Source organism: Pan paniscus, chromosome 2, assembly GCF_029289425.2.
Source record: "Pan paniscus chromosome 2, NHGRI_mPanPan1-v2.0_pri, whole genome shotgun sequence".
Lineage (NCBI taxonomy): Eukaryota > Metazoa > Chordata > Mammalia > Primates > Hominidae > Pan > Pan paniscus.
The window spans coordinates 1,438,455-1,463,961 of NC_085926.1; positions in this window are offsets into that span (position 1 = coordinate 1,438,455).

The following is a 25,507-nucleotide window of genomic DNA, read 5'->3' on the forward strand; positions in this document are numbered from 1 at the left end:
TACAACTGAAGTCACTAAGCTATCAATTAAATATTCTTCCCACTAGATCAGTGATTCTTAACCTTAGCTGCATATTAATCTTACCTGGGTAACCCACTTCAAAAAGACACCTTTACCTGGGGCCCTATCTCAGACAAATTATTTTTTCAAAGTCTCACTGAATTAATTGTAAGGTGCTAATGTGAAGAACTGCTGACCTTGACTGAAACAGTGCAAAGAGGATTATTTTGCCAAAACAGACTCACTACCAGGTTGCTTCCAAATTAAACTCAGAACTGTCCTAACACAAACACAGGTGGGAGTGACTCTAAGCCCTGCTTATTTAACCTTCACTTTCTAACATTTTATCAAAGTCAGTCTCCAGTATAGATGAGTAGCTATGGGAAAATACTAGGAATAATCCTCCCAGGCCCTCTTATTTTTTTCCTGGTTTCTTATTTCTTAACTGGATTGTCTCCTCCTCTATGCTATTATATTCCACTGCTGGATTAGTCTTACTGACAGCTCTTACCTTGCTATTCTGCTTTCCAAGAGTTTCAGTGATTCCTCAGCACCCGCAGAGGAGATGTAAATACACTTTATCTGGAGCTACCAAGACCTCTAGCATCTTTCCAAAGTGACCTTTCCAAACTTTTCCATGACTAATTCACCTTCATTTTACATGCCTTAAAGAGCATTGTAACTCCATAGGGCTTTCTGAAACTGCACTGTTCTGTCACCCTTTGTGCTTTTGCTATGTTATTCCTTTGTCTCTAATGTTTTGCCCTGTAACCCTACTTGTGAGTATCCTACTTATTGCATCATTAAGCCCAAGCACTTTTCTGCTTTCCCATCTTGACTATGACTGTTTATCCTTGAATGCACAAATCCTATCCAGACCATTGAAATGCCATTCCCGGCTTTGAGCTCAATGGTTCAAGACTAGCCTGTCCAAAATGACAAAACCCTGTCTCTACCGAAAAAAAAAAAAAAAAAAAAAGGCAAAAATAGTCAGGCATTGGTGGCTCACTCCTGTAGTCCCAGCTACTCAGAAGCTGAGGCTGGAGACTCACTTGAGCCCAGGAGGCCTGTGTTGCAGTGAGCCAAGATCATACCACTGCACTCCAGCCTGGGTGACAAAGTGAGACCCTGAAAAAAAAAAAAAAGAGAGAGAAAGAAGAAAGAAAGAAAGAAAAAGAAAGAAAGGTAATTTTCTTGAATGTTTCATCCATCCCTTTCTCTTCTCAACTCCTCACCAAAACTTTTTTTTAATTTAATTTTTTGAACTTCCATAGAATTTTTTTTAATTTTTAATTTAATTCATTAGTTTGTAACTTATATTTAAAGGCAGAGATTATTTTGGATTTATCCTTATATCTCACACATCCCAAAGCCTAGTAAATAATACTATAGACACTTCTAGTTTGCCTTCTCCTATGAAAGAACAACAACAAAATACTAGATATAACCCTCTCAGGCCCTCATTATTTCTTTCTTGGTTTCTTATTTCTTATCTGGATTGTCTCCCCTTCTGTCTTATTATATCCCATTTCTAGGTGAGTCTTACTAACAGCTCTCACGTAATTCTGCTCTTCTAGAGCTTCAGTGATTCCTCTATGCCTACAGATTAAAGGTCAGTGCCCTTTATCCAGAACTCCCTAGACTTGTATAATCTAGTCTTAAGTGACCTTCCCAAACTTATCTCTGACTATCTTGTTTACCTCTCCCTTCTAACATTTTATCAAATATTTAATCAAAATTTTATCTCTTCTAGTCTCAAGCCACACCCAACCTTCAGATGGAACGTGTGGATCTGGCCTAAGCCCACCTGTGCACACCATTCTCTGGTCCATGGTGACTGCTTCCAGGCACATGACCCAAGCCGGTCATAGAATAAATTTTAGGAGTCTGCTTTAGGGTTTGAACCATTAAATGTGTAGATAGCAAGGTTCTGGTAATTATTCTGCAACTAAGAGAAAAAAAAAAAAACTGTTTCAAATAAGACTAAGAGATAGAGAAAGAAAGGTTGAATCCCAGAGACACATCTAGGACCTCTCTGTCCAGGATAGCCTAAAACTAGACCTCTCTCTGAACCATCCAGTTATATAAACACCACACATTTACTTTTATGTTTACATTAGGACTTCTGTACCTTGAAATCTATGAAATCACAAACACAAGACATTCAATCAATAACTGTTAGGTAACCAATCAACCTTTCAACCGCATTAAAATATGCCAGGAGGAGGCTATATAGGATACCGCAACAACTCTCTGGTTTAATTTGACTAAGTTTTTATTTTTCAATTTTTGTTTTTTATCTCAGCGTAAGAGATGTAATATACTAAAGCTTATCTGATATGAGGCTACAAAATAAACACAAGGATAGAAAAAACGCTCATGTCCCTCTCTCTATTAACCTCATGCAGCAAGGGTCTGTGTTCATCGTTAGTTTGACTTTGCAATGCAGAAAATAGACAGTCTCCTCCAATCCACTTAATTGTAAATCAGGATCTTCAGCTAAGGCTCAGAACAAAGATCAAAGATAAAAAAGGAAAAAGAGAAACCTTCATGTCCGGATCATGCTCTTATCTTCAAGACAACTTGAATTTCTTTCAGGTATTTGTAAAAGCAAGAGAAAATCGATGAGAATTAAGGTCGGAGGAGACGACCAATTGGACTGTTACAGGTTTATCATGTTTTGGATGCAAAGTGGCTGGTGCTCATCCTGAGTCCATCATCTGTCTCAGGAAGACAGCAAACTATTGTGTTTGTGTTTTCAGAATTGCAGTGGAGATAATGCTGTTAACACAATGGGGCACTGCAAGAAACTCATAGGCACAAGGATTGATCACAGATATTGCTTATGGGATCTCAGAGGGTAAAGAATACCCTTGGATGAAGAGCTGCTTAAAAGATCATGGACAGTTATAGCAAATTTAGACAAAGCTTGGACTACAACGGAAATCCAAGAAGGTTGAAGAGTTCTATAGAACCATCCAGGAGGCACTAAACTCGAGATATATTTATTACACAGCAGAAAAAGTTGAAAAAGGAAAGGAGGAAGGTGGTAAAACTGAAGTAGATGAAGAAATCTGGGTAGCCTAAAATAGTATATTTATATACTAAAATAATACATTGAGGCTGTTCTTTCCTTGTGTTGCTGGTGGAGATACAGATTTGGAATACATAAAGGAGCAAGTTACTATTATTATGTGGAACGATTAAGGTGGAGAACTTCAAATGCCACATCAATTATTATGTAAATCCTAATGATGACAAGAAACTCACATTCAACTAAAGGGTCCTATGTGTGTGGCTGAGGTAAAATGTGGCCTTTTGAAGTTGTCAATAAAGGAACAAATAGATTGTTGTGAATATATAGGGTCTGATGAGCCACTTACCAGCAGCTTCCAAGAGGAAAATGTACAGGCCCAAAAAAATGTCACAGAACTGCCAAAAGGATAGGAAATCGATGACATAAATGATGAAATAACTCATTCTTCTACTTGCTCTTTGTTGGTGTTAGACATTTGCTAAATTTTTATTTGAACGGAAAAACAGAAGGAAATTGGTGAGTGACAGCTCCTTCAAAGATGATCCTCTAAACCAGTGGTCCCCAACCTTTTTGGCACCAGGGACCAGTCTCATGGAAGACAGTTTTTCCATGGATGAGGGGTGGAGAGGATGGTTTGGAGATGATTCAAGCACATTACATTTATTGTGCACTTTATTTCTATTATTATTACATTGTCATATACAATTAAATAATTATACAACTCATCATAATGTACAATCAGTGGGAGCCCTGAGCTTGTTTTCCTGCCACTAGAGGGTCCCATCTGGGATGACAGGAGACAGTGACAGGTCATTAGATTCTCATAAGAAGCATGCAATCTAGATCCCTCACCATGTGCAGTTCACAATAGGATACACACTCCTATGAGAATCTATTGTTGCTGCTGGTCTGACATGAGGCAGATCTTGGGCCATAATGTGAACAACGGGAAGCAGCATCTGTATTGAACAGATGAAGCTTCACTTGCTTGCCCACTGCTCACCTCCTGGTGTGTGGCCTGGTTCCTAACAGGCCACAGACTGCCACCGGTCCATGGCCCTAGGGTTGGGAAGCTTTGCTTTAATTATGTCCAAAAAAATGTATGTCCCTTAAACAATTTAGATCATCACCAATGGGAAAACAGTGGATACTTCTCACGGTAAACAGAGGAAACAGAAAAGGAAGTAAGCTAAGCAAGTCATGAGTGAAATTTACTAGGCTTTTGACCTGGGAGAGTAGTTATCTGAGGAAACTTAGTGTAGAATTGACTATAGTTTACCCGGGCATTTGGATAGCTATTGTTGGTGAAATATTCACACTCGTTCATGCAACTACTTTATGACATATGAACTCTTTGCCTGCTTTATTTTCCTCCTTAGTATTTAACTTTAAAACAAAATTTTAAAAAAACCTAACATTGTGTGTGTGTCTAGATAGATAAGAGAGAGACATAGAGACATCAACACATAGATACAAATATACAGATATAGATGATATAGATACAGACACATGAAAATATCAGCCTATCTCAGAAAATAGGAAGGGGAAGAGGTTACTTATAATTTGACCAGAATTTAGAAGGCTAAGTAGTATGTGCCCTTGGAGTTAATAGTAGCAGTACCCAGGTTGAGAACCACAAGGAAAAGATAGCCCCATAAAAAAACAAGGACTCACTACTCTGCTCTCTCCCACTTTTCAAAGTGATTGCCATTTGCCCTCTATTGACACTCATTTGTTATTTTCCCCAGAGAAAAATAACTATGCATTATTCTAGCAGGTGTACTAGTAACCCTCACTTGTCTCCATTCCCACACACCTGAAAGTTCCCCTTCCAGGGATGGGGAATCCCAGAGACATATCTAGGGCCTCTCTGTCCAGGTCCTAGACAGGGATCTGGGTCTGGATTAACATAGAAAGCCCTTCACATTTTACAATGTGGATGTGCATGGTTCTGAGAGGTGAAGCCAGCTTCTGGGTCAGATGGGGAGCCTCAGAACTTTTGTGTCTAGCTAAAGGACTGTAAATATACCAATCAGCGCTCTGTGTCTAGCTAAAAGGATTGTAAATGCACCAATCAGCATTCTGTAAAATCTGTGAAGGTCTGCGGCTCACTCCTGAAGTCAGCGAGACCACAAACCCACTGGGAGGAACAGACAACTCCGGACGCACCACCTTTAAGACCTGTAACACTCACTGCAAAGGTCTGCGGCTTCACTCCTGAAGTCAGCGAGACCATGAACCCACCGGAAGGAAGAAACTCTGGACACATCTGAACATCTGAAGGAACAAACTCTGGACACACTCTTTAAGAACTGTAACACTCACCACGAGGGTCCACGGCTTCATTCTTGAAGTCAGTGAGACCAAGAACCTACTGGAAGGAACTAATTCCAGACACAGTTCTGCCATGACACTCTTCAGCCTGGTAGCCCAGGCAATTTTGCCATTGACTTTTCTAGGTTGTAAGACTTAGCTCTTCCTTGAAATAGAATGAATCTTCAAATTCTATATACCACATGTTAATATACGTAAAAATTAACAAGACAGAGAGGTGGTTAGTGGCTATAAGGTGTTCACTGCAAAATTCAACTTTGCTGAATTTCGAAACTTATCTCTTAATAATAAAAACTGGGAAGTATTAGCAAGTGAGTATTTTGGGTTTTATGGGGTTTTTTTCTTTTGCTTTGTTTCGTTTTGTTTTTACCAATTCTGTGTCATTCTTTATTTGAAATGCAACAAGAAAAACAGCAGACTGTCAGTCATGCCATTAACAAATGGATATTATAAAACCCATGCCTGTCTGGGTGCGTTGGCTCATGCCTATAATCCCAGCACTTTGGAAGGCTGAGGTGGGTGGATCACCAGAATTCAGGAGTTTGAGACCAGTCTGGCCGACATGCTGAAACCCCATCTTTACTAAAAATACAAAAAATTAGCCAGGTGTGGTGGCAGGCGCCTGTAGTCCCAGCTCCTCTGGAGGCTGAGGCAGGAGGATTGATTGAACCCAGGTGGTGGAGGTTGCAGTAAGCAGAGATTGCGCCACTGCACACCAGCCTGGGCAAGAGAGCTAGATTCTGTCTCAAAACAAAACAAATCAGAACAAAAAACAAAAACAAAACTAAAAATATTATTAAACAAATTAAAATATTTAATAATTATTGTACAGTTACATTTATGATTTATTCCTATGATTATAATTATTATTACATTCCAAATACTGAGTCCTTACTATGTGTCAGTTACCCTGTATGCATTATCTAATTTTATTCTACAGCCATTCTATGAAGTAGGTATTATAATTATGAACCGATTTACAAGTGAGTTAGCCAAGACTCTGGGCCATTAAATATCCTGCCCATTGTCCTCAGACAGAGGAGCCATGTGTCAAGCTCATGTCTTGAGCACAATTCCTTAGATACAGCGTTATAATAAATTCCTTTCAAGAGATGCAATGAGTAGACATTTTCTCTACATAACATGTGAATAAGACACATTGAGGAATGCCATTAGGACTTGCCAAGTAAGGACAGAGAGGATACACTAGCAACATTTTAATCCCTGATAGTATTTGAAATTGGCCAAGTACAAAATAAACATCAAAGGCAGCTGTGGCAGCCAGATGTCTTCTTTGTTTCTTCTCATGTGAGCCTTCTCCCTGCTCAAGAAGAATGAAGCTAAGTGTGATCTAAAAGGCTATCTCTGCTGCCCATTCATTCTTTGGCCTTTGTACAAACACTGCCAGCAGTACATCACTTAGAACAGCACAGCACAGCAATGATTTCTATAACAGAAACATTAATCAATTAAAACCGGAAGTAAGCCAGCAAACACATTTTACTGAGCTCACCAGCAAGTCATCATCGCATAGATCATCAGATAGAAATGTTTCTTGACTAATAAACAAAAAGAAAACGAAACTGTGAGTTGGTGACCAGGTACCAGGCCTTGTTTTGTCTACTTGTGTACTAGAATATTCTCTCCCTTTCTATTTCACTAGTCACGTGATGACCACAAGTCACAGAGTAATATTTTTTAACTTACTGCATAAATGGTGGGGTTTATCACTTTAGTTTCTGCCACCTTAAAAAAATATGGTTTCTTCAAAGAACTTAGATAATCACCAATGGGAAAAAAATGAATACTTCTCATGGTAAACGGAGGAAACAAAGAAGGAAGTAAGCCAAGCAAGGTGTCAGTGAAATTTATAGGCTTTTGACCTGGGAGAGTAGTTATCTTAGGAAATTTACTGTGAAATTGACTATAGTTTACCATGGTATTTTGATAGCTCAAAGAAACCGTATTGGATCATTTAAACTGGAATGATTTGCTCTACCCCTATTTTCTCCAAGGAAGTCAAATAAAAAGCATCCATATGGTTCTAATTTGCACTGCTATAAAAACTCATATTTAGGTGGCATGACACTGCAATATACTTGGTATAAAAAGCAGCATTTTTGAGCACTTTCTATTTGTCAGGCACTTTTCAGAACAGTTTTTTTATATTAACTAACTTAACACATAGGTCACAGTGTGGTTAAGTAACTTGACCAAAGTCAGTAAGAGGTGGACCTACCTTCTCAGCCGTTACGTTCTACTTCTTAAATATCACAATATGTTACATGTTTATTCAGCAATTTAATAATTTAAAAAAATTATTACCAATTTCAAAAGCATGAGTATAATCCATTTGATATTAAGATAATATCAATAAGGACGTTTAAAAATATACTTGTTTATGTCTAGCCTTTATATTAGAAAGACCACCCCCCACCCCATGACCATAGGAGTCTTTTTAGAAGTAAAGTAAGGGAGGAGAGATTTAATTTTAGTCACTCTCCTTTTTAGTGTGACAGAGAAACCTGAACATTGTTACAATGGAGAATTGCCCTGTTGCCAGTTACGAATGTCTCCATTACTGAGTACTTAGGAGAAGACTATGGACTTGGTGATGAGATAAACATGCTCAAAATTTGACATGGGCATCCAGTTCTGATCAACAGTAATACTTTCTCTTATTGCTCCCAGAATGCCTTACTCCAAATAGAGTAAACACTCTTAGCTGTCCTAAGTATCACTTTCTGCCTTGGTGGCAGTGGGGCCAGCCAAACAGTCACTGTCAGCTGATTCTGGTTCAGTGTTTAGACAGGATTCTTTAAGTGATGACCATCACAAACACAACCCAAAATATCTATCAAAAAAAAGGAAATTTATTGAATCACGTAGCTGAAAATTCCAGAAGCCTCTTGTTTTAGACACTGCTAGATCCAGGTACCAATAAAAATCAGTTATCATTAGAAATCTCCCTCAGCTCTACTTCCCTCTGTGTTTTATTTTCAGAACATTCTCCGTGATATCAGAGAATGGTATCACTCGCACATAAAATAATATTTTGACCAAAAGAAGACAGAGATGCCCGGCAGTAGGAAATAGCAGACTTCAGTGTGCCATGATTTCTTGAATGATAACAGGCTTATTTTCAATGGGGTGGCTATCAGTGTTGGAGCCTTTACTCTTCCTGGAAAAAACTGCAGTTGCAAATGCCTTTTTCTCATCCTTCTGCTCTCACCTTATTCTTCTCTCATATCATTGGCACCAGTATATACCTGGTCATCAAACCCAGAATTCCAATATCATCCTTCTTTCTCACTAAGACCTTTATTTCTTTTTTATTATGATTATACTTTAAGTTCTAGGGTACATGTACACAACGTGCAGGTTTGTTATGTATGTATGCATGTGCCATGTTGGTGTGCTGCACCCATTAACTCGTCATTTACATTAGGTATAAATCCTAATGCTATCCCTCCCCCGTCCCCCTACCCCACAAGAGGCCCCGGTGTATGATGTTTCCCCCATGAGTCCAAGTGTTCTCATTGTTCAATTCCCACCTATGAGTGAGAACATGCAGGGTTTGGTTTTCTGTCCTTGCAATAGTTTGCTGAGAATTATGGTTTCCAGCTTCATCCATGTCCCTACAAAGGACATGAACTCATTCTTTTTTATGGCTGCATAGTATTCCACGGTGTTTATGTGCCACATTTTCTTAATCCAGTCTATCATTGATGGACATTTGGGTTGGTTCCAAGTCTTTGCTATTGTGAATAGTGCCACAATAAACATACGTGTGCATGTGTCTTTATAGCAGCATGATTTATAATCCTTTGGGTATATACCCAGTAAAGGGATGGCTGGGTCAAATGGTATTTCTAGTTCTAGATCCTTGAGGAATCACCACACTGTCTTCCACAATGGTTGAACTAGTTTACAGTCCCACCAACAGTGTAAAAGTGTTCCTATTTCTCCACATGCTCTCCAGCACCTGTTGTTTCCTGACTTTTTAATGATCGCCATTCTAACTGGTGTGAGATGGTATCTCACTGTGGTTTTGATTTTCATTTCTCTGATGGCCAGTGATGATGAGCATTTTTTCATGTGTTTGTTGGCTGCATAAATGTCTTGTTTTGAAAAGTGTCTGTTCATATCCTTCGCCCACTTTTTGATGGGGTCGTTTGATTTTTTCTTGTAAATTTGTTTAAGGTGTTTGTAGATTCTGGATATTAGCCCTTGGTCAGAGGGTAGATTGCAAAAATCTTCTCCCATTCTGTAGGTTGCCTGTTCACTCTGATGGTGGTTTCTTTTTCTGTGCAGAAGCTCTTTAGTTTAATTAGATCCCATTTGTCAGTTTTGGCTTTTGTTGTCATTGCTTTTGGTGTTTTAGACCTGAAGTCCTTGCCCATGCCTATGTTCTGAATGGTAATGCCTAGGTTTTCTTCTAGGGTTTTTATGGTTTTAGGTCTAACATGTAAGTCTTTAATCTATCTTGAATTAATTTTTGTATAAGGTGTAAGGAAGGGATCCAGTTTCAGCTTTCTACATATGGCTAGCCAGTTTTCTCAGCACCATTTATTAACTAGGAAATCCTTTCCCCATTTCTTGTTTTTGTCAGGTTTGTCAAAGATCAGATGGTTGTAGATGTGTGGTATTATTTCTGAGGGCTCTGTTCTGTTCCCTTGATCTATATCTCTGTTTTGGTACCAGTACCATGCTGTTTTGGTTACTATTGCCTTGTAGTATAGTTTGAAGTCAGGTAGCATGATGCCTCCAGCTTTGTTCTTTTGGCTTAGGATTGACTTGGCAATGCGGGCTCTTTTTTGGTTCCATATGAACTTTAAAGTAGTTTTTTCCAATTCTGTGAAGAAAGTCATGGGTAGCTTGATGGTGATGGCACTGTATCTATACATTACCTTGGGCAGTATGGTCATTTTCATGATATTGATTCTTCCTATCCATGAGCATGGAATGTTCTTCCGTTTGTTTGTGTCCTCTTTTATTTCATTGAGCAGTGGTTTGTAGTTCTCCCTGAAGAGTTCCTTCACATCCTTTGTAAGTTGGATTCCTAGGTATTTTATTCTCTTTGAAGCAATTGTGAATGGGAGTTCACTCATGATTTGGCTCTCTGTTTGTCTGTTATTGGTGTATAGGAATGCTTGTGATTTTTGCACATTGATTTTGTATCCTGAGACTTTGCTGAAGTTGCTTATCAGCCTAAGGAGATTTTGGGCTGAGACGATGGGTTTTTCTAAATATATAATCACGTCATCTGCAAACAGGGACATTTTGACTTTCTCTTTTCCTAACTGAATACCCTTTATTTGTTTCTCTTGCCTGATTGCCCTGGCAAGAACTTCTAACACTATGTTGAATAGGAGTGGTGAGAGAGGGCATCCCTGTCTTGTGCCAGTTTTCAAAGGGAATGCTTCCAGTTTTTGCGCATTCAGTATGATATTGGCTGTGGGTTCGTCATAAATAGCTCTTATTTTTTTGAGATACGTCCCATCAATACCTAATTTATCGAGAGTTTTTAGCATGAAGGGCTGTTGAATTTTGTTGAAGGCCTTTTCTGCATCTATTGAGATAATCATGTGTTTTTGTCTTTGGTTCTGTTTATATGATGGATTACTTTACTTCTTAAATAGTTTTTTCAAATCAATCCAACTTATCCCTATTACTGTTTCTCTCCCTTGGATAATAAGAGTGGTATTATAGTTAGTCTTTCTGACTCCTATCTTGTCCCTTCAAATCCATTCTCCATGTTGTTGCCATTATAATCAGTCTGAAACACAAATTCTGCCATGCCACTTCCCTGCTTTAAAATTATCAAGGGCTTACAATTGTTGTCAGAATAATATCCAAGCGATTTTACCTGCTGTGTATGAATAGTATACACTTCTAGAATTTTGCTGCATCAAATGGTTGCCATTAGCTGTATGTAGCAATGTAGTTTTAACTTCAATTGAAATTAATTAAATAAAATTTAAACTTCAGGTCTTCAGCTTCACTAGTCACATTTCAAATGCCCAATAGCCACAGGTGGCCAGAGGCTATGTATCAGACAGTGCAAACGTAGATCATTTCCATCTTCACAGAAAGTCTTAATAGTGCATAAAACACTGAGGTTCCATGGCCTCATATCTGTCCACTACCCAACTATTTTCTTAAAATAGTGCTGAACAACTGGTAGTTTTTGAGTGAATCATACATATTCATGTCTCTGTAGCTTTGCTCCTTCTAGTACTGTTTGGATTGCTCTTCATGTATGGCTAGATAATAGCCACTGAACATTCTTTAAGAGTCAGCAAAAGTGTCACCTTCTCTAGAAGCCAACTCTGAAAAGTGGGCTTCAGCCAAGCGTTTTCAAGGTATTCTGTGCATTTGCTCACCTAACCATATCACAGAAATATTATCTGGTTTGTGCCTGACTTCCTAAGTGACAATAATGGAACAAACAAACAAAAACGTCTTGTTCTGTGTTGTTTTATCAGCACCAGGCAACATCTGTGGCATGTAGCAAGTGCTCCGATATACGTTTTTTGAAATGTAATAAATCATGTAAAGAGGCAAATTAAGCATTTTAACCTCATTAAACAAACAAAATACCTACTTTAATTTTTGCAATTAATGTAAGTAGTAGCTATCCTTGATTTTGTACTTGTCTGTAGTCCTGGCCTAACCTCAATTCAACTCCAACATCATATGTCAGCCTCAGACCATATTCACCCTAGAGCTGTTTTCCTAATTTCTTTACTTACTTAACACAGGGCAAACCTAAGGAATGAGTTGAAGTAAGAGGATCTAGGTTGAACACCTTTTCCAAGAATAACAATACAGAAGGAAAGTTTACATTGTTATAGGTTGCCTCAGTGTCATACATTCCTCAGAATATTTTTACCCACGAGAGATCATATTTCTTCTTTATATGAAGCACTGATGGATACAGTATCCATGAAAATAACAGGGCCCACTTTTCTAGAGATATAACATGGTTCATTTAAAACATGTTTAGGGACGGGAAGCCCAGCATTTTAACTTGAAACTGTTCTCTTCTTTTTATGTTTAGATTTCCCACATACCTTAGCGTAGATGGAGGTTCCCCCACAAAAAGTATATATGGCTACTTCTCCTTCTTCTTCCTTTCCAGGAGAAACTGGGAGAGAAGTGGCATTCCAAAGGGACTCTGCAAGACTGTCCCATGAGCTTTGGTAGGTTTTGCATAATTTAGAACCTAATATCCCAGCAATTCAGTTAAACATTTTGCAAGTCAGTCTAAATAGCATCTAAATCTTTTGTTCTTTGACATTTAGCATCATTCTGTTCATTCCAGTAAAGGTTGTTGCCTTTTTTTTTTTCAATGACTTTCTGACCTGTCTTTAAAGTCAGCATTCCAATCAGTCTCCACTGACATACAGAGAATAGTGACATATTGACTTTTACAAGAAATGAATCAAAAGGTGACAGAATATGAGTAGATGGAACCTTAGCACTAAATTTTCCATATAAATGCAAGTGTCAACTAAACAAAGGGCTTGCCTCTTTGCATAGTCAATGCAAAGTGCTTTATCCACATAATACACACTTGAGTCAAAACTCTGCATAAGCTTGGCCTGGTGCTCCAGTGGAATTGTGGGTCATAATTTTTTTAAACATAAAGTTGACTTTTACTTGAACACTGGCTCACCTTAAAGACCTGCTCAGTTGGAAAAGTTGATCATTTAAATTAGTCCTCCCCAGTTCTAATTTTAGCTGTGAAATGATGAATGGAATGAAACCTCAGAAATTTCCAGTACATTGCAAAATACAGATTACTTAAGTTACTTCATCTTTAAACTTCCTTGGAGCTTGCTTTCTTCTGCATTTACATGGGTATTCTGATGTTCCCATTATACTGCTAGTACTCCAGCCCATTAGACACTCATTCTTCCATTGTCAAATTCTATTTCATGTTTCATTCTGCAGAGTCCCTTGACTGTGTCTGGTTTTCTCTAGGTCTTCTTTCCATAATCCAAGAGACCCACACCAATTAATAAGTCATTAATATTAATTATAATAATTCTAATGTTAGCAAGAGTTGATTGTACGTTTAGTTTATGTCAGTCACTATGCTTAGAAGTGTACCCAAATTATCTCAGGCAATCCTCAAAACAATTCCATACAGATAGTATTTTACTGCTATTTATCCACATTTTAGAGATAACAAAATTGAGACAAAGAGAGGCTATTTAAGTATCACATCCATGGTCACACATCTAGTAAATGTCAACGCTTTCTCATTCAAGCCCAGGACTGCCAAATTTCAAAATCCAAGCTCCTAAACAGATATTCCTATTCCCCATTCTGTTGTATTCAAGTTTAATTTTTGAACTATAAAAAAATCTATTTCCATGTCATAGTGTTTAAGAATATATCAACAATGTACATTATGTCAATCTTATCATTTGAAAATTATTTTAAAATAAGACACAAATATTAGCTAATGCACATTTACTTTTCCTTTTCTGACTTTAATATATTTAGTTATAAATTCGAATCTCTATAAAACCATTACCATAACTAAGAAATATCAGCCAAACATTATATGAAAATAGTTTTTTTTTAAGACTGTCAATTGATAACGGAAAAGAAAGGAGCAAGAGTGTTATTGAGAAGTTATATTACTGCACAAAGTAGAGGATTGCTTTGTGATAGATTCTCTTTGAATCTGAGAAGTCATTATTTCTAACAGTACATTTCAGATAACACATGCAATTAAAATGTCTTCTTTAATTATCACTAAAGAAAATTATTTCAAAGGACAGCAGCCTATAGAGGTACTTTGCCATGACAGACAAACTTACAAAAAGGATAAAGAAAGAAGAACGCAATGGATAAGGAATGTAAACAAATTTATGAAGGAAATAAAATAAAGGGTGGCAACTGAATTAGCAAGGTGGAATAAGTAACAGCTAAAAGCCTACAGGATATTGACGTAGGAGTTGGAACTAAAAACGAAGGAAAACAGAATTAGTTTTGAGTGTTACATGGCGGATGAACCACATAATCCTCACCCACTCTGAGCAACAAAGAAATGATGGTCTCTCTTATCTCCATCTGGCAGGAGAGAGGAGGGATAGTTTCTAGAGATACAAAAAAAAAAAAAAAAAAAAAAAGATTTTTGACCTCAGGCCACAAGTACAGTGAACGTCTGGGGTAAAGTATGAGTTTAAAAAAGGGCGGAGATACAGAAGAGTCTCAATGCCAAATTGTAGAACCTTGCTCATAGGACTCTAGAAAAGGTTGACAAAACCATGCACCCAAGCCCTCCTTTTTTTCTTTCTTTCCTTTTTTTTTTTTTTTTTTTGAGACAGGGTCTCACTCTGTTGCATAGACTGGAGTGTAGTGGCACAATTTTGGGTGACGGCAACCTCCGCCTCCCAGGCTCAAGCAATTCTCCTGCCTCAGCCTCCTGAGTAGCTGGGATTACAGGTGCACACCACCACACCCAGCTAATTTTTGCATTTTTAGTAGAGACGGGGTTCTACCATGTTGGTCAGGCTGGTCTCGAACTCCTGACCTCAAAAGATCCACCCGCCTCGGCCTCCCAAAATGCTGGGATTACAGGCGTGAGCCACCACGCCCAGCCGCCCTCCTCTTACCATAAGCATTAAGGCAACAGAAAACTAGAAAAATGTTCTCTGGAAGAACTGAATAATTACAGGGAAACAATGTTTGCATACTCTCACTGAGAGTCCAGCTGATTGTGCAATGACTCAGCAGTGAAGTCCACAGAACCATAAATACCCCCTTTGCCCATCAGTCTTCAACCTTTTAATCAGGTTTTTATTCTTTCATTCTTACATATGTACAGACACGTAGACAGCTGATGAAAGCCTTCAATGTGGGGGAAAAACAACTACCAGCAAATGGAGGGCAAAAAAGACACAAAATAAGGTAAGGCTAACATTTTCAAAAAACTCAAATTTATGTCCTCAAACAAGTAAGAAAATGTATTGGGTTAAGAGGACAGTAAGACAGAAAGAGAAAGAAAGAATAAGTCAAAGAAAAAAGATAGCTCTTATAACTTAAAATTGGATAATCAAAATAAAATTTAGGCAGTGAAGTGGAATAATAGTATAACAGTTGAGGAATATCCCAGAGTAGAATAAAAAGATAAATAAATGAAAGATACTGGAACAGTATGAGAAAATCAAAAGGTAATTACAAAAGATTTGACATTTAGATAATAGAAATTTTAGTAAAGAAAATAAAAGTGAAAGGATTATATATTTTTCTAAAAAGTGGAAATGTTCCAGATGGAAGGACTGATGGGATTAGCTGAAGATAAACCTGCATTATGAAATTTCAGAATTCTAGAGATTAAGAAAACTTCTAAATATTTTCTGCATGGACTGAATTGTGTCCCCCAAAATTCATATGTTGAAACCTTAACCCCCAATGTGACAATCTTTGGAATAAGGAAGTAATTAAAGTAAAACGAGGTCATAAGGGTGGGGCCTCAATCGGATAATATTGGTGTCTTTATAAGAATAGACATCAGAAAGCTTGCTCTTTCTCTTCTCCATGTGAAGAAACAGCAAGAAGGTGATGGTCTGCAAGACAGACAGCCCTCAGAAACCAAATCAGCTGGAACCTTAGTCTCGGACTTCCCAGCCTCCAGAACTGTAAGAAATCAAGAGCTATTGTTTAGGCCACTCAGTCTTTAGTATTTTGTAATTTTAGTCCCAGCACACGAATACACTTTCATAGAGGAAAAATAATCACATGCAAAGGATAGGGATCAAAATAACATCAGACTTTCCAACAGTAACTTTGGATGCCAGAATACAATACAGCAACATCTTTAAACATTGAGAGATAAGTGACTCTGAACCTAGAATCATAACCAGATATGGGGTTAGTGACTAGAATCCAGACTGGGGTTTTCCAGAGTAAGTGGACATGTAGCAAGCAATTAATCTCCATCAGTTTAAGTTTAGGGTATTTTGCCATAGCAAAACTAATGTATTGAAAATTTATGTCAGATAATTGTATGTTCTAGTCACTTTAATATTTGTAGTCACTGTAATATTTCCATTTCTGACATAAGGTGTACCACCCAGTACCATCTCTCCCTATTTCTAACAAATATGTAGCACTCTCACATAAAGTATCTTAAAAGGCAACTTTAAATCAAATCATGTACTTTCATTCTACACTTTATGGGAGATCTAACATCTGGACATGCCCAACAATCCCTCAAAGTTCGTCAGATTTTCAGTTAATGCTTAATTTTTTATTGTATCCAAGGTATTCCCTTTTGGATAGGGATACAGTGATCCCAATCCGCCTTTGAATAGTTTATTTATTTATGTATTTATTCATTTATTTTTGAGACAGAGTCTTGTTCTCCACCCAGGCTGGAGTGCAGAGGTGCAATCTCAGCTTCCTGGCTCAAGTGACCCTCCCACCGCAGCCTCCTACGTATCCGGCACTAGAGGTGCACACCACCATGCCTAGCTAAATTTTGTATTTTTTATTGAGATGAGGGTCTCACCATGTCACCTAGACTGGTCTTGAACTCCTGAGCTCAAGCAATCCCCCTGCCTAGGCCTCCCAAAGTGCTGGGATTACAGACATGAGCCATCATGCGCAGCACCTCCCTCTCACATATTTGATACTTGATTAAGAAACTTGAACTCACTGTGCAGCTTAGCAGCTTATAATTTAGCTATTGCTTAGTTAACTGTAGTCTTGTTTGAATGATATACTATTTTGGCATTTGGAGTACTCTCAACTATTTTAAGTTTGCTCAAGGAAGAGACCATAGGTTTTAATTTCTTTTCAGACATTAACACAATTTTAAACACAATAAGTAGGCACAAAATAGGCACTTACTAAAGGTTTGCTCAATAAATTATGTCTTCCGCAGGGTACTGTGGCTCACGCTTGTAATCCTAACACTTTGGGAGGCCAAGGCAGGCAGATCACTTGAGGTCTGGAGTTGGAGATCAGCATGGCCAACATAGGGAAACCCTGTCTCTACTAAAAATACAAAAATCAGCCGGGCATAGTGGAAGGCACCTGTAATCCCAGCTACTTGGGAGGCTTTGGCACGGGAATCGCTTGAACCTGGGAGGCGGAGGTTGCAGTGAGCCAATATCGTGCCACTGCACTCCAGCCTGGGCAATAGAGCGAGACTCGTCTCAAAAAAAAAAAAAAAATAGATTATGTCATGTTCTCCACTAAGGACATGGGAGATCATGTTCATTTACCCAGAAAATACCATCAATGACTTCTGTGTTATTGATTATTAAATATTGTCAATATTTTGAGGGGGCTTCACCCTTTGTCCATGCATGAATCTGAATCATCTGACTTCACTGTCATCTGGTGTGACCTAGGAATGGAAACTAGTTTTAACACCAGCTCAGGCAGAATATAAATATGAAAGTAATTTCCTGAAAGAAAAGTATTGCATCCTAAGGCTAAATGTTAATGACTTCATATTTTCCAGGTTTATGCATTATCTCAGCCACACTTCCCTGTTATTTTATATATTATATAATGGTAGAGTGAGAATAAACACTGGAGAGCACTTAGTCCAGCAAAGTATTTTTTGCATGAGATGGAGTGACGTGCCCAGAGTCACATGACTTGATAATGATAACAGAAGCAGTGGAGCCAGTGTAATCAGATTCCAGTGCATGTACCTCCCAGAGACCTAAGAGTTGGATGATGTCATTTCTCTTGTTGAGGTTTTTTGTTTTTTTTTTTTTGTATGTAGAGATCGAGCGCCATGTCTATGACAAAGCATATGAGCTGATGTTTCCTGGACTTAACGTATATGACACTAAATTTCAGGAAAATAATTTAGCAAGGTAGCTAAATGCTTCTGTATATAGGAAATGCTGGGTACTGCACAGCATAATCAAGACATTTTGTTTCTAAATCTAATTCTGCAAAATTTCCCTTCCATTTCCCCTTCTAATTTTCTATTAGAATAAAGCAATAAGGTAAAATATATTAATCAAAGTCATCGGTTCAGGAGAACAGGAACCCCTGGAATTATTCAAACCATCGACTTGGATGAGGTAGTTCATATTATTAAATTAATTTGAAGAGTCATTAATTAACTTCCTTGCATTTTTAAATTTCATAGTAACATGTTCAAGGATGATAGAGCATTGAACTTCATTAGCTGATTGTTTGACTCAGTATTTATAGAAGACTGCTACTTATTCAGAAATTCAGTTATTTGTAACACTGTTTTTCTTACTGTTACATTTTAATGAATCTCATGTCTTATTGTCAGACTCACTCACATTCGATAAAGGGTAGTGGTAGGAGCTATCTTTTATTTGTATTAATCTCTTTCCCGAGGTTCATTAGCAGGGAATTCTTTCCTGTTAGATCAACGGCAAAATCACCGTCTGAAGTCATTTTGCCTTGAGCAATAATCTGAACATCTTTCTTGGAAATGATCCGTGTGCCCACTGGAAACTTTGAGAAGTGGTTTTTAATTGCATTTTTGTTAGATTCTGGTGCTGCCAAGCCCTGTTTTGATGCCTGAGACAGTATAGAAACAATTTGAAATCCACAACATGGGAAGATTGTGGTGCTAGTCAAGCTGACTGCACATTAGCACCAATGTTCTTTACATACAGGTTTAATAATCAGAAGAAGAATCCTAACTGTTTAATAATTGAACTTGTGTTTAATATTTAAGCAGCCAGATCTTTCCAGTTGTTAAACTAATACTGAAGTAGGGTGAAAGCATTCTACTTACTGGCAACTCTCCATCTTACAAATATCTTTTGAAGTTCAGTACAGTATAGGGTCTATCACTATACCGTCTGGCGGACAGTGTTACTTATCATAACCAGGACCAAAGACAATGCAGAAGCTTTCTTCTTGTCATTACAGCCATGTGTAAAACTTATATGTGCAAAAATTATAGTCATAATTAATGATTTTTTTAAATCTCACATTTTATGTTTTTTTCTTTCTTTGTGGCTATTGAATGCAGGAATAGCTATCCTGAAAATGAAAAAGAAAATAAGGCAATGTTTACATCAGGTTATGTGCTGGGAATTATTTCACTTCTAACTAATCTTCAAATTGCAAAGGAGATAATTATTTACTTAAATACTTGTTAGCCCAGAGTTTTCCTGTACTGTCCACAGTGACTTAACAATTTTCCTTAAGGATTGTTACATATTGACAACACTTGTAGCCTTAGACTTCACAGCAGTGGCTCCACCCCACCTTCCAATTGACCTTGTACATTCTTGTTGCAAAAGATATGTTCAGTTTACTGATCACAAGGTATTTTGTATTGGAGCAGTTGATTTCACCTACGTGAATATGAGCCAGAGGGTTTTAAAAATCTTATATTTCTTCCAACAATACCTGTTCTTGATATTTCTGCTCTAAATTCTGATTTTAAAATGATAATGGTGACTTTGAAATTCACTTTATTTGATTGCAGCCTTATCTTTTCCACCAAGGATTTTAGGTGACTGCCATGCAACTTAGTTCCAGATGGCCTTGAATTTTCCCAGTATAGCTTCTTTTAAAATTTGCATAAGGAAATTAAAATGACTGTTTTGTTCTTGATGGATACTTCACGGCAATCTTTTAGCAAAATCTCATACTTTTGCACAAACTTTTAAAAACTTTTAAGTTCAGAGGTGTAAGTGCTGGTTTGTTACATACGTAAACTTGTGTCGGGGGGGTATGTTGTACAAGGCTTAATATCTGGGTGATAAATTTAAACTTTAAAAACAATTAAAGGTATCCCTTATAGACTAGCAGTTAAGTGTGGCTGCTCATTAGAAATCCTTAGTGAACTTTGGGAGGCCAAGGTGGATGGATCACCTGAGGTCAGGAGTTCAAGACCAGCCTAGGCAACATGGTGAAACCCCATCTCTACTAAATTCAAAAATTAGCTGGGCACAGTGGCGCATGCCTGTAATCCCAACTACTCGGGAGGCTGAGGGAGGAGAATCACTTGAGCCCAGGTGGCGGAGGTTGCAGTGAGCTGAGATTGCACCATTGCACTCCAACCTAGGCGACAGAGTAAGACTCCGTCTCAAATAATAATAATAATAATAATAATAAATACTTAGTGAATTAAAGATGCCTGGGCTCCACACCCAGAAAAGCTGATTCAGTGTCTGGGGTAAGGTCCCATCACATCCGTATTTTTCTCTTTCCCACTGATTCTACTGCCTAGCACTGTGAACTGTTACGGAATAACTGATGGAGAAGAATTTCATCTTTAATTTTTCTGTTTTCTTAATCATGTGAAAAGGAAAATATAAAATAATGAAACAAACAGTTCATGAAAAGAATTGGACAGCAGAGATCTTGAGAAATCTTAGTCAATCAATACGGTCAGATAAGATTTATGAGGTACGAGGCCATGTTAGCCGTGACTATTCTCTTTCTCCTTGCATCATCTTAGTAACTCCAAACACTGTGTGATATTTCAGGACTCTTATATCAGGAAATGCTTGCTTAAATTTTCTCCAAATCCCTCACATCATAATATTTGCTTCTTACATCTCTTGTGTTGTAGGATTAGGGAAAATTCTATTTTTCACCACTGGACTTTAATTCTATGAAGTTGCACCTCATCTTTCCCTCCTAGAGATAACGTGCAGCTTACATGATGACTTATGAATCCATAAATGATGTTCATTTGTTTCTGCAAACTGAAAATATATTTACACTTTGGTACTTCTCTTAGGTAATCAGAATGAAAATTTCCTAGGGAAGAATTTTCATTTAAGTGGCTGGAGAAAATATTTTGCATCAGTGAAGATGTAGTGAAGAGCACTTGATAAAAGACATTGTCACATTTATGTCTAAGGTTTTTCCTGTCTAATTAAAACAGCAGAGCAGGGGTGTTCACTTACTGTTTCAACTTACCAAATGATTCTGAAAGTCTGGGACCTGTGAATATATTCTTTCTTCTTTCTGCTGTGTGAATTGAACCCCTGTGTGCAGGGTAAGGAGTGAATCCCACTTAGATAGTGACTAGCGAGCAGCAGCAATAAACCTACACTAAGGCGTATCTTCAAACATACTTATTCTATTTCTTCTTTGCACTGTTAATACCGGCCTTTCCTGACTTCAGCCTGGATTATCCATTGCCTGACTGGGAAAGGCAGATTGTTAGAACATAAATGAAAGAAAGAGTCAGTGCTCAGTTTCTGAGCTCCAGAATAGGCCCTTGAAGCTCCTTTTGAGGGCAATCTTTGTGAAACAAAGCTTCTAATTTGCCAGACCCTGGCTCTCTAAAAAGAATGAACATATTTATATCTTTACAGATATAAACTGGAGTTTCTTCCACAATGTAGGAAAGCCTCCTCTTCTACAGAATCACACCCTAAAATAATAAGATTTTTTGAAAGAATAAGATGGAACAGTAAAACCTATGTAACTTTGTAATCAAAGAACTAATAAAAATAAAAATAATCCTAACATAAGTAAATATTAATGTAGTTAAATTTCCACTGGCCTTGGCACCTAAGATGATAGTTGATCAAATTTTTATAATATAAAGTTCATACCTCTTTCTCCAAGATAAATTTCTTTGGAGACATTTACTTCCAACTGAGACCAGTTTTATCGAAATAAACAACATAGACCTCTGCATAAATCAATTTTTTTCTAAACAGAGAGAAATATCCTTGCAGATTCATTTGCATGTGCAGTTTTAGCAGAGAAATTGTGGAAAGTTTAGTGGTTCTCGAAGCCACTAAACAGCCACAGTTGGCACAAATGGAAATCACTTATGCAGTATTTTCTCTTTCCTGAAGGTTTTCTTTTTTAATTCTGGAAAAGCCTGTCTCAGATTATTTCAAAATATTAACATACTGAGAAAGTCAAATACCAATTAATGCAATTTCCACATTTTGCTGATATTCTTTTCTTCTGTTTGTTAATTCTGTGTATATGTATATAGCTATGTATATGTATTTATATTTATATATGTATGTATGTATATATGTATGTATATTTCCATATGTATGTGTGTATGTGTATCTGTATGTATGTATATTTATATGTGTGTATATGTATGTATGGTATATATACACACACACACACACACACACCCATGAAGTATACACATATGTCAGCTCAGGTCTTGCAAGAAGCAGACACTTCATTCAAGAAATTTACTGGAGGGAATAGACCTGTGAAGGAGAAACGGGGAAAGAGAAGGAGTAAGCAGGGAGAGTCTTTATACCACAAGTTAGGTTTGACACCTGGGAAGGGGAAAGAAGAGAAGAGTTGGGCAGAAAGAGTCTCAGACCACAGCTCAGGTTTGAAAACTTCTCTCCCAAGCCAATGACGAGATCCCCGAACAAGCTACCTATGCAGAATCCTTCACTGGGCAGGAATGGGCTGGCACTGGTACCCTCACTCTCCTCAGTCACTGGCTGGCTGAAGTGCATGGGAATTGAGGCCACCACATTCTCTGGAGTAGCAGCTTGAGCTCTTAGTCAACTGGTCTCCGTAGCAAGCTGTCTTGAAATATCTGAGTGGCTCATCCTGATGCCTCCATTAACAAATATCCACCCAACTCACCTCCAGCACACACACACGCTTGCACACATTTTTTTCTCCAAATTGGAAGGCCCTGATTTAGAAGGACATAAAGAGTATCCATAAATACCTTGGAAAGCAGACAGAAGAGACATTTCTTGCTGGACAAACTAAGAAAAGGAGGTATGTGAAGAGGGTGCTTATAAAGCATCTTGAATCTGGAGAAATCTTGGAGGAGTCTAGTCCAGACCACTCAACTGGTGCTCGAGCAAGTGACTGATTCCACAACCGGGGTCTGGGAAGACAATGGGAGCTGAACCTATTGCAAAATGTCAGTCAATCACAATGTTACTGAATTCTACACATCGTGCCAACCAAAAAGCTATATTAGCCACACTTTACTGTGTTTCTGGGGAGAGAATATCTGTAAAAGTTGCTTGTATGTTGATCTTTTAGCAGAAATGTTGCCCCCTTGCACCATCTTTACAAATAATACCAACACCAAAATATTAGATGACTTTCCTACACAGTGCCCTAGGGCATTTGAAACAGACTGCTTAAGACGCTTAGGCTGGGTGGGGGTTGGGGAGGGTGGGAGCGGTGGGGGAGTGGTGGGAGGAGCATTGGTATGGAAGGAAAATCACACAATGCCCACTCCCCAAATACACCCTTAACCTTGATGAAATTAAACAGGAACACCTGTGATTCCTCTCTGTACTACTCCCCTGGAAAATGCTGAGTTAAACCCCCTATTTCCAGATATCTGTCGTACATGATGTTAGTGACTACTTGCTGTCACATAAGGAGAGAAGCAGCATTATTAGGAAGTAATAAAAGTACCTATGTTTATAATAAATAAACTCCAGGAGAACACCGTGCTGTAGTATTATTTATAAAACAATAGTTTCGTAAAGGCTCTGAGCATATTTTTTTACTAAATTCAAGCATCTGCCATATGATTAGCCCTCACTATATCTGACAGAAGTAATAAACGAATAACGTCTGGCCACGTACCATCTGCAGATAGCTTTGGTTTGGCCGGCATGGTCAGTCTTTAAGAAAATGAGTCACTATAAGGAGCACTAACATTACTGGCCTAGGACTCTTACTAGTCGACCATGAATTGAAGTGAGTAGGGGTAAAGGTTCTGCCAGCCCCATTGAATCAGACATGCATATCTGAGCTGGTCTCTTGCACTCACAGATAACACAGATAAAAGAAAACATATCCCATGCTCATGGATGGGTAGAATCAATATAGTGAAAATGACCATACTGCCAAAAATAATCTACAAATTCAATTCCCTTCAAAATACCATCATCATTCTTCACAGAACTAGAAGAAACAATCCTAAAATTTATACGGAACAAAAAAAAAAAAAAAAAAGAGCCTGCATAGCAAAAGCAAGACTAAGCAAAAAGAACAAATCTGGAGGTATCACATTATCCAACTTCATGCTATATTATAAGGCTATAGTCACCAAAACAGCATGGTACTGGTATAAAAATAGGCACATAGAACAATAGAAGCAGAATAGAGAATCCAGAAATAAAGCCAGATACTTACAGCCAACTGATCTTCGACAAAGTAAACAAAAAAATAGAGTGGGGAAAGGACACCCTAATCAACAAATGATGCTGGGATAATTGGCAAGCCACATGTAGGAGAATGAAACTGGATCCTCATCTCTCACCTTATACAAAAATCTACTCAAGATAGATCAAAGACTTAAATCCAAGACCTGAAACAAAACAAAACAAAACAAAAAAATCTAAAAGACAATGTCAGAAAAACTCTTCTAAACATTGGCTTAGGCAAAGAATTTATGACCAAGAACACGAAAACAAATGCAACAGAAACAAAAATAAATAGATGGGGCCTAATTAAACTAAAAAGCTTCTGCACAGCAAAAGAAATAATCGTCATGGTAAACAGATAACCCACAGAGTGGGAGAAAATATTTGCACTCAGTTTTGTTACCTGCCTTGTCCTTCTAGACATCTGTGTCTAAGAAATAATCAAAAAGTGTGTAATCCAAAACAGGGTGTGTTCTTTTTCCCTTTTCCCAGCAGTCTGTCCTTGCTAATTATATTTAGAATGAGTTAAATATTAAAGATTGCATTCCCAGAGCACACAGCCTTGCAGAAATTGACCATAGACATTATGCATAGTGGGACTAGACTAATATTTAAATTCTTCTGTACATTGAAAGGTAATTTTCTGCATACTGAAAATAATTTAGACATGGTAATTGAGACTGTATGGCATTCAGCATTCTAAAAATCCTAAATTTAGTAGATAACTAAAAGTCAAATACTTTATTATCAAATACCTTTAAAATAATTTTGTTTTATTATAGAATTACATAGAAAGAAAAAATCTACAACCTATTTCATTTTTAAAAGAGAAGTTTAGTGTTTGTTATATATGTTGTCGCCTTTGTCATCAAAAACCAGTTGAAAAACAGGCTGGACGTTTGCAGACACTGAGATACCCAAAACTCAGTTAATACACAGCTGCCTTCCCAATCCCCAATTTAATTTTACCTCCATCCCCATTTTAGCATCAAATCCTGGGAATCTTCAGTTCAGACACCTTTGC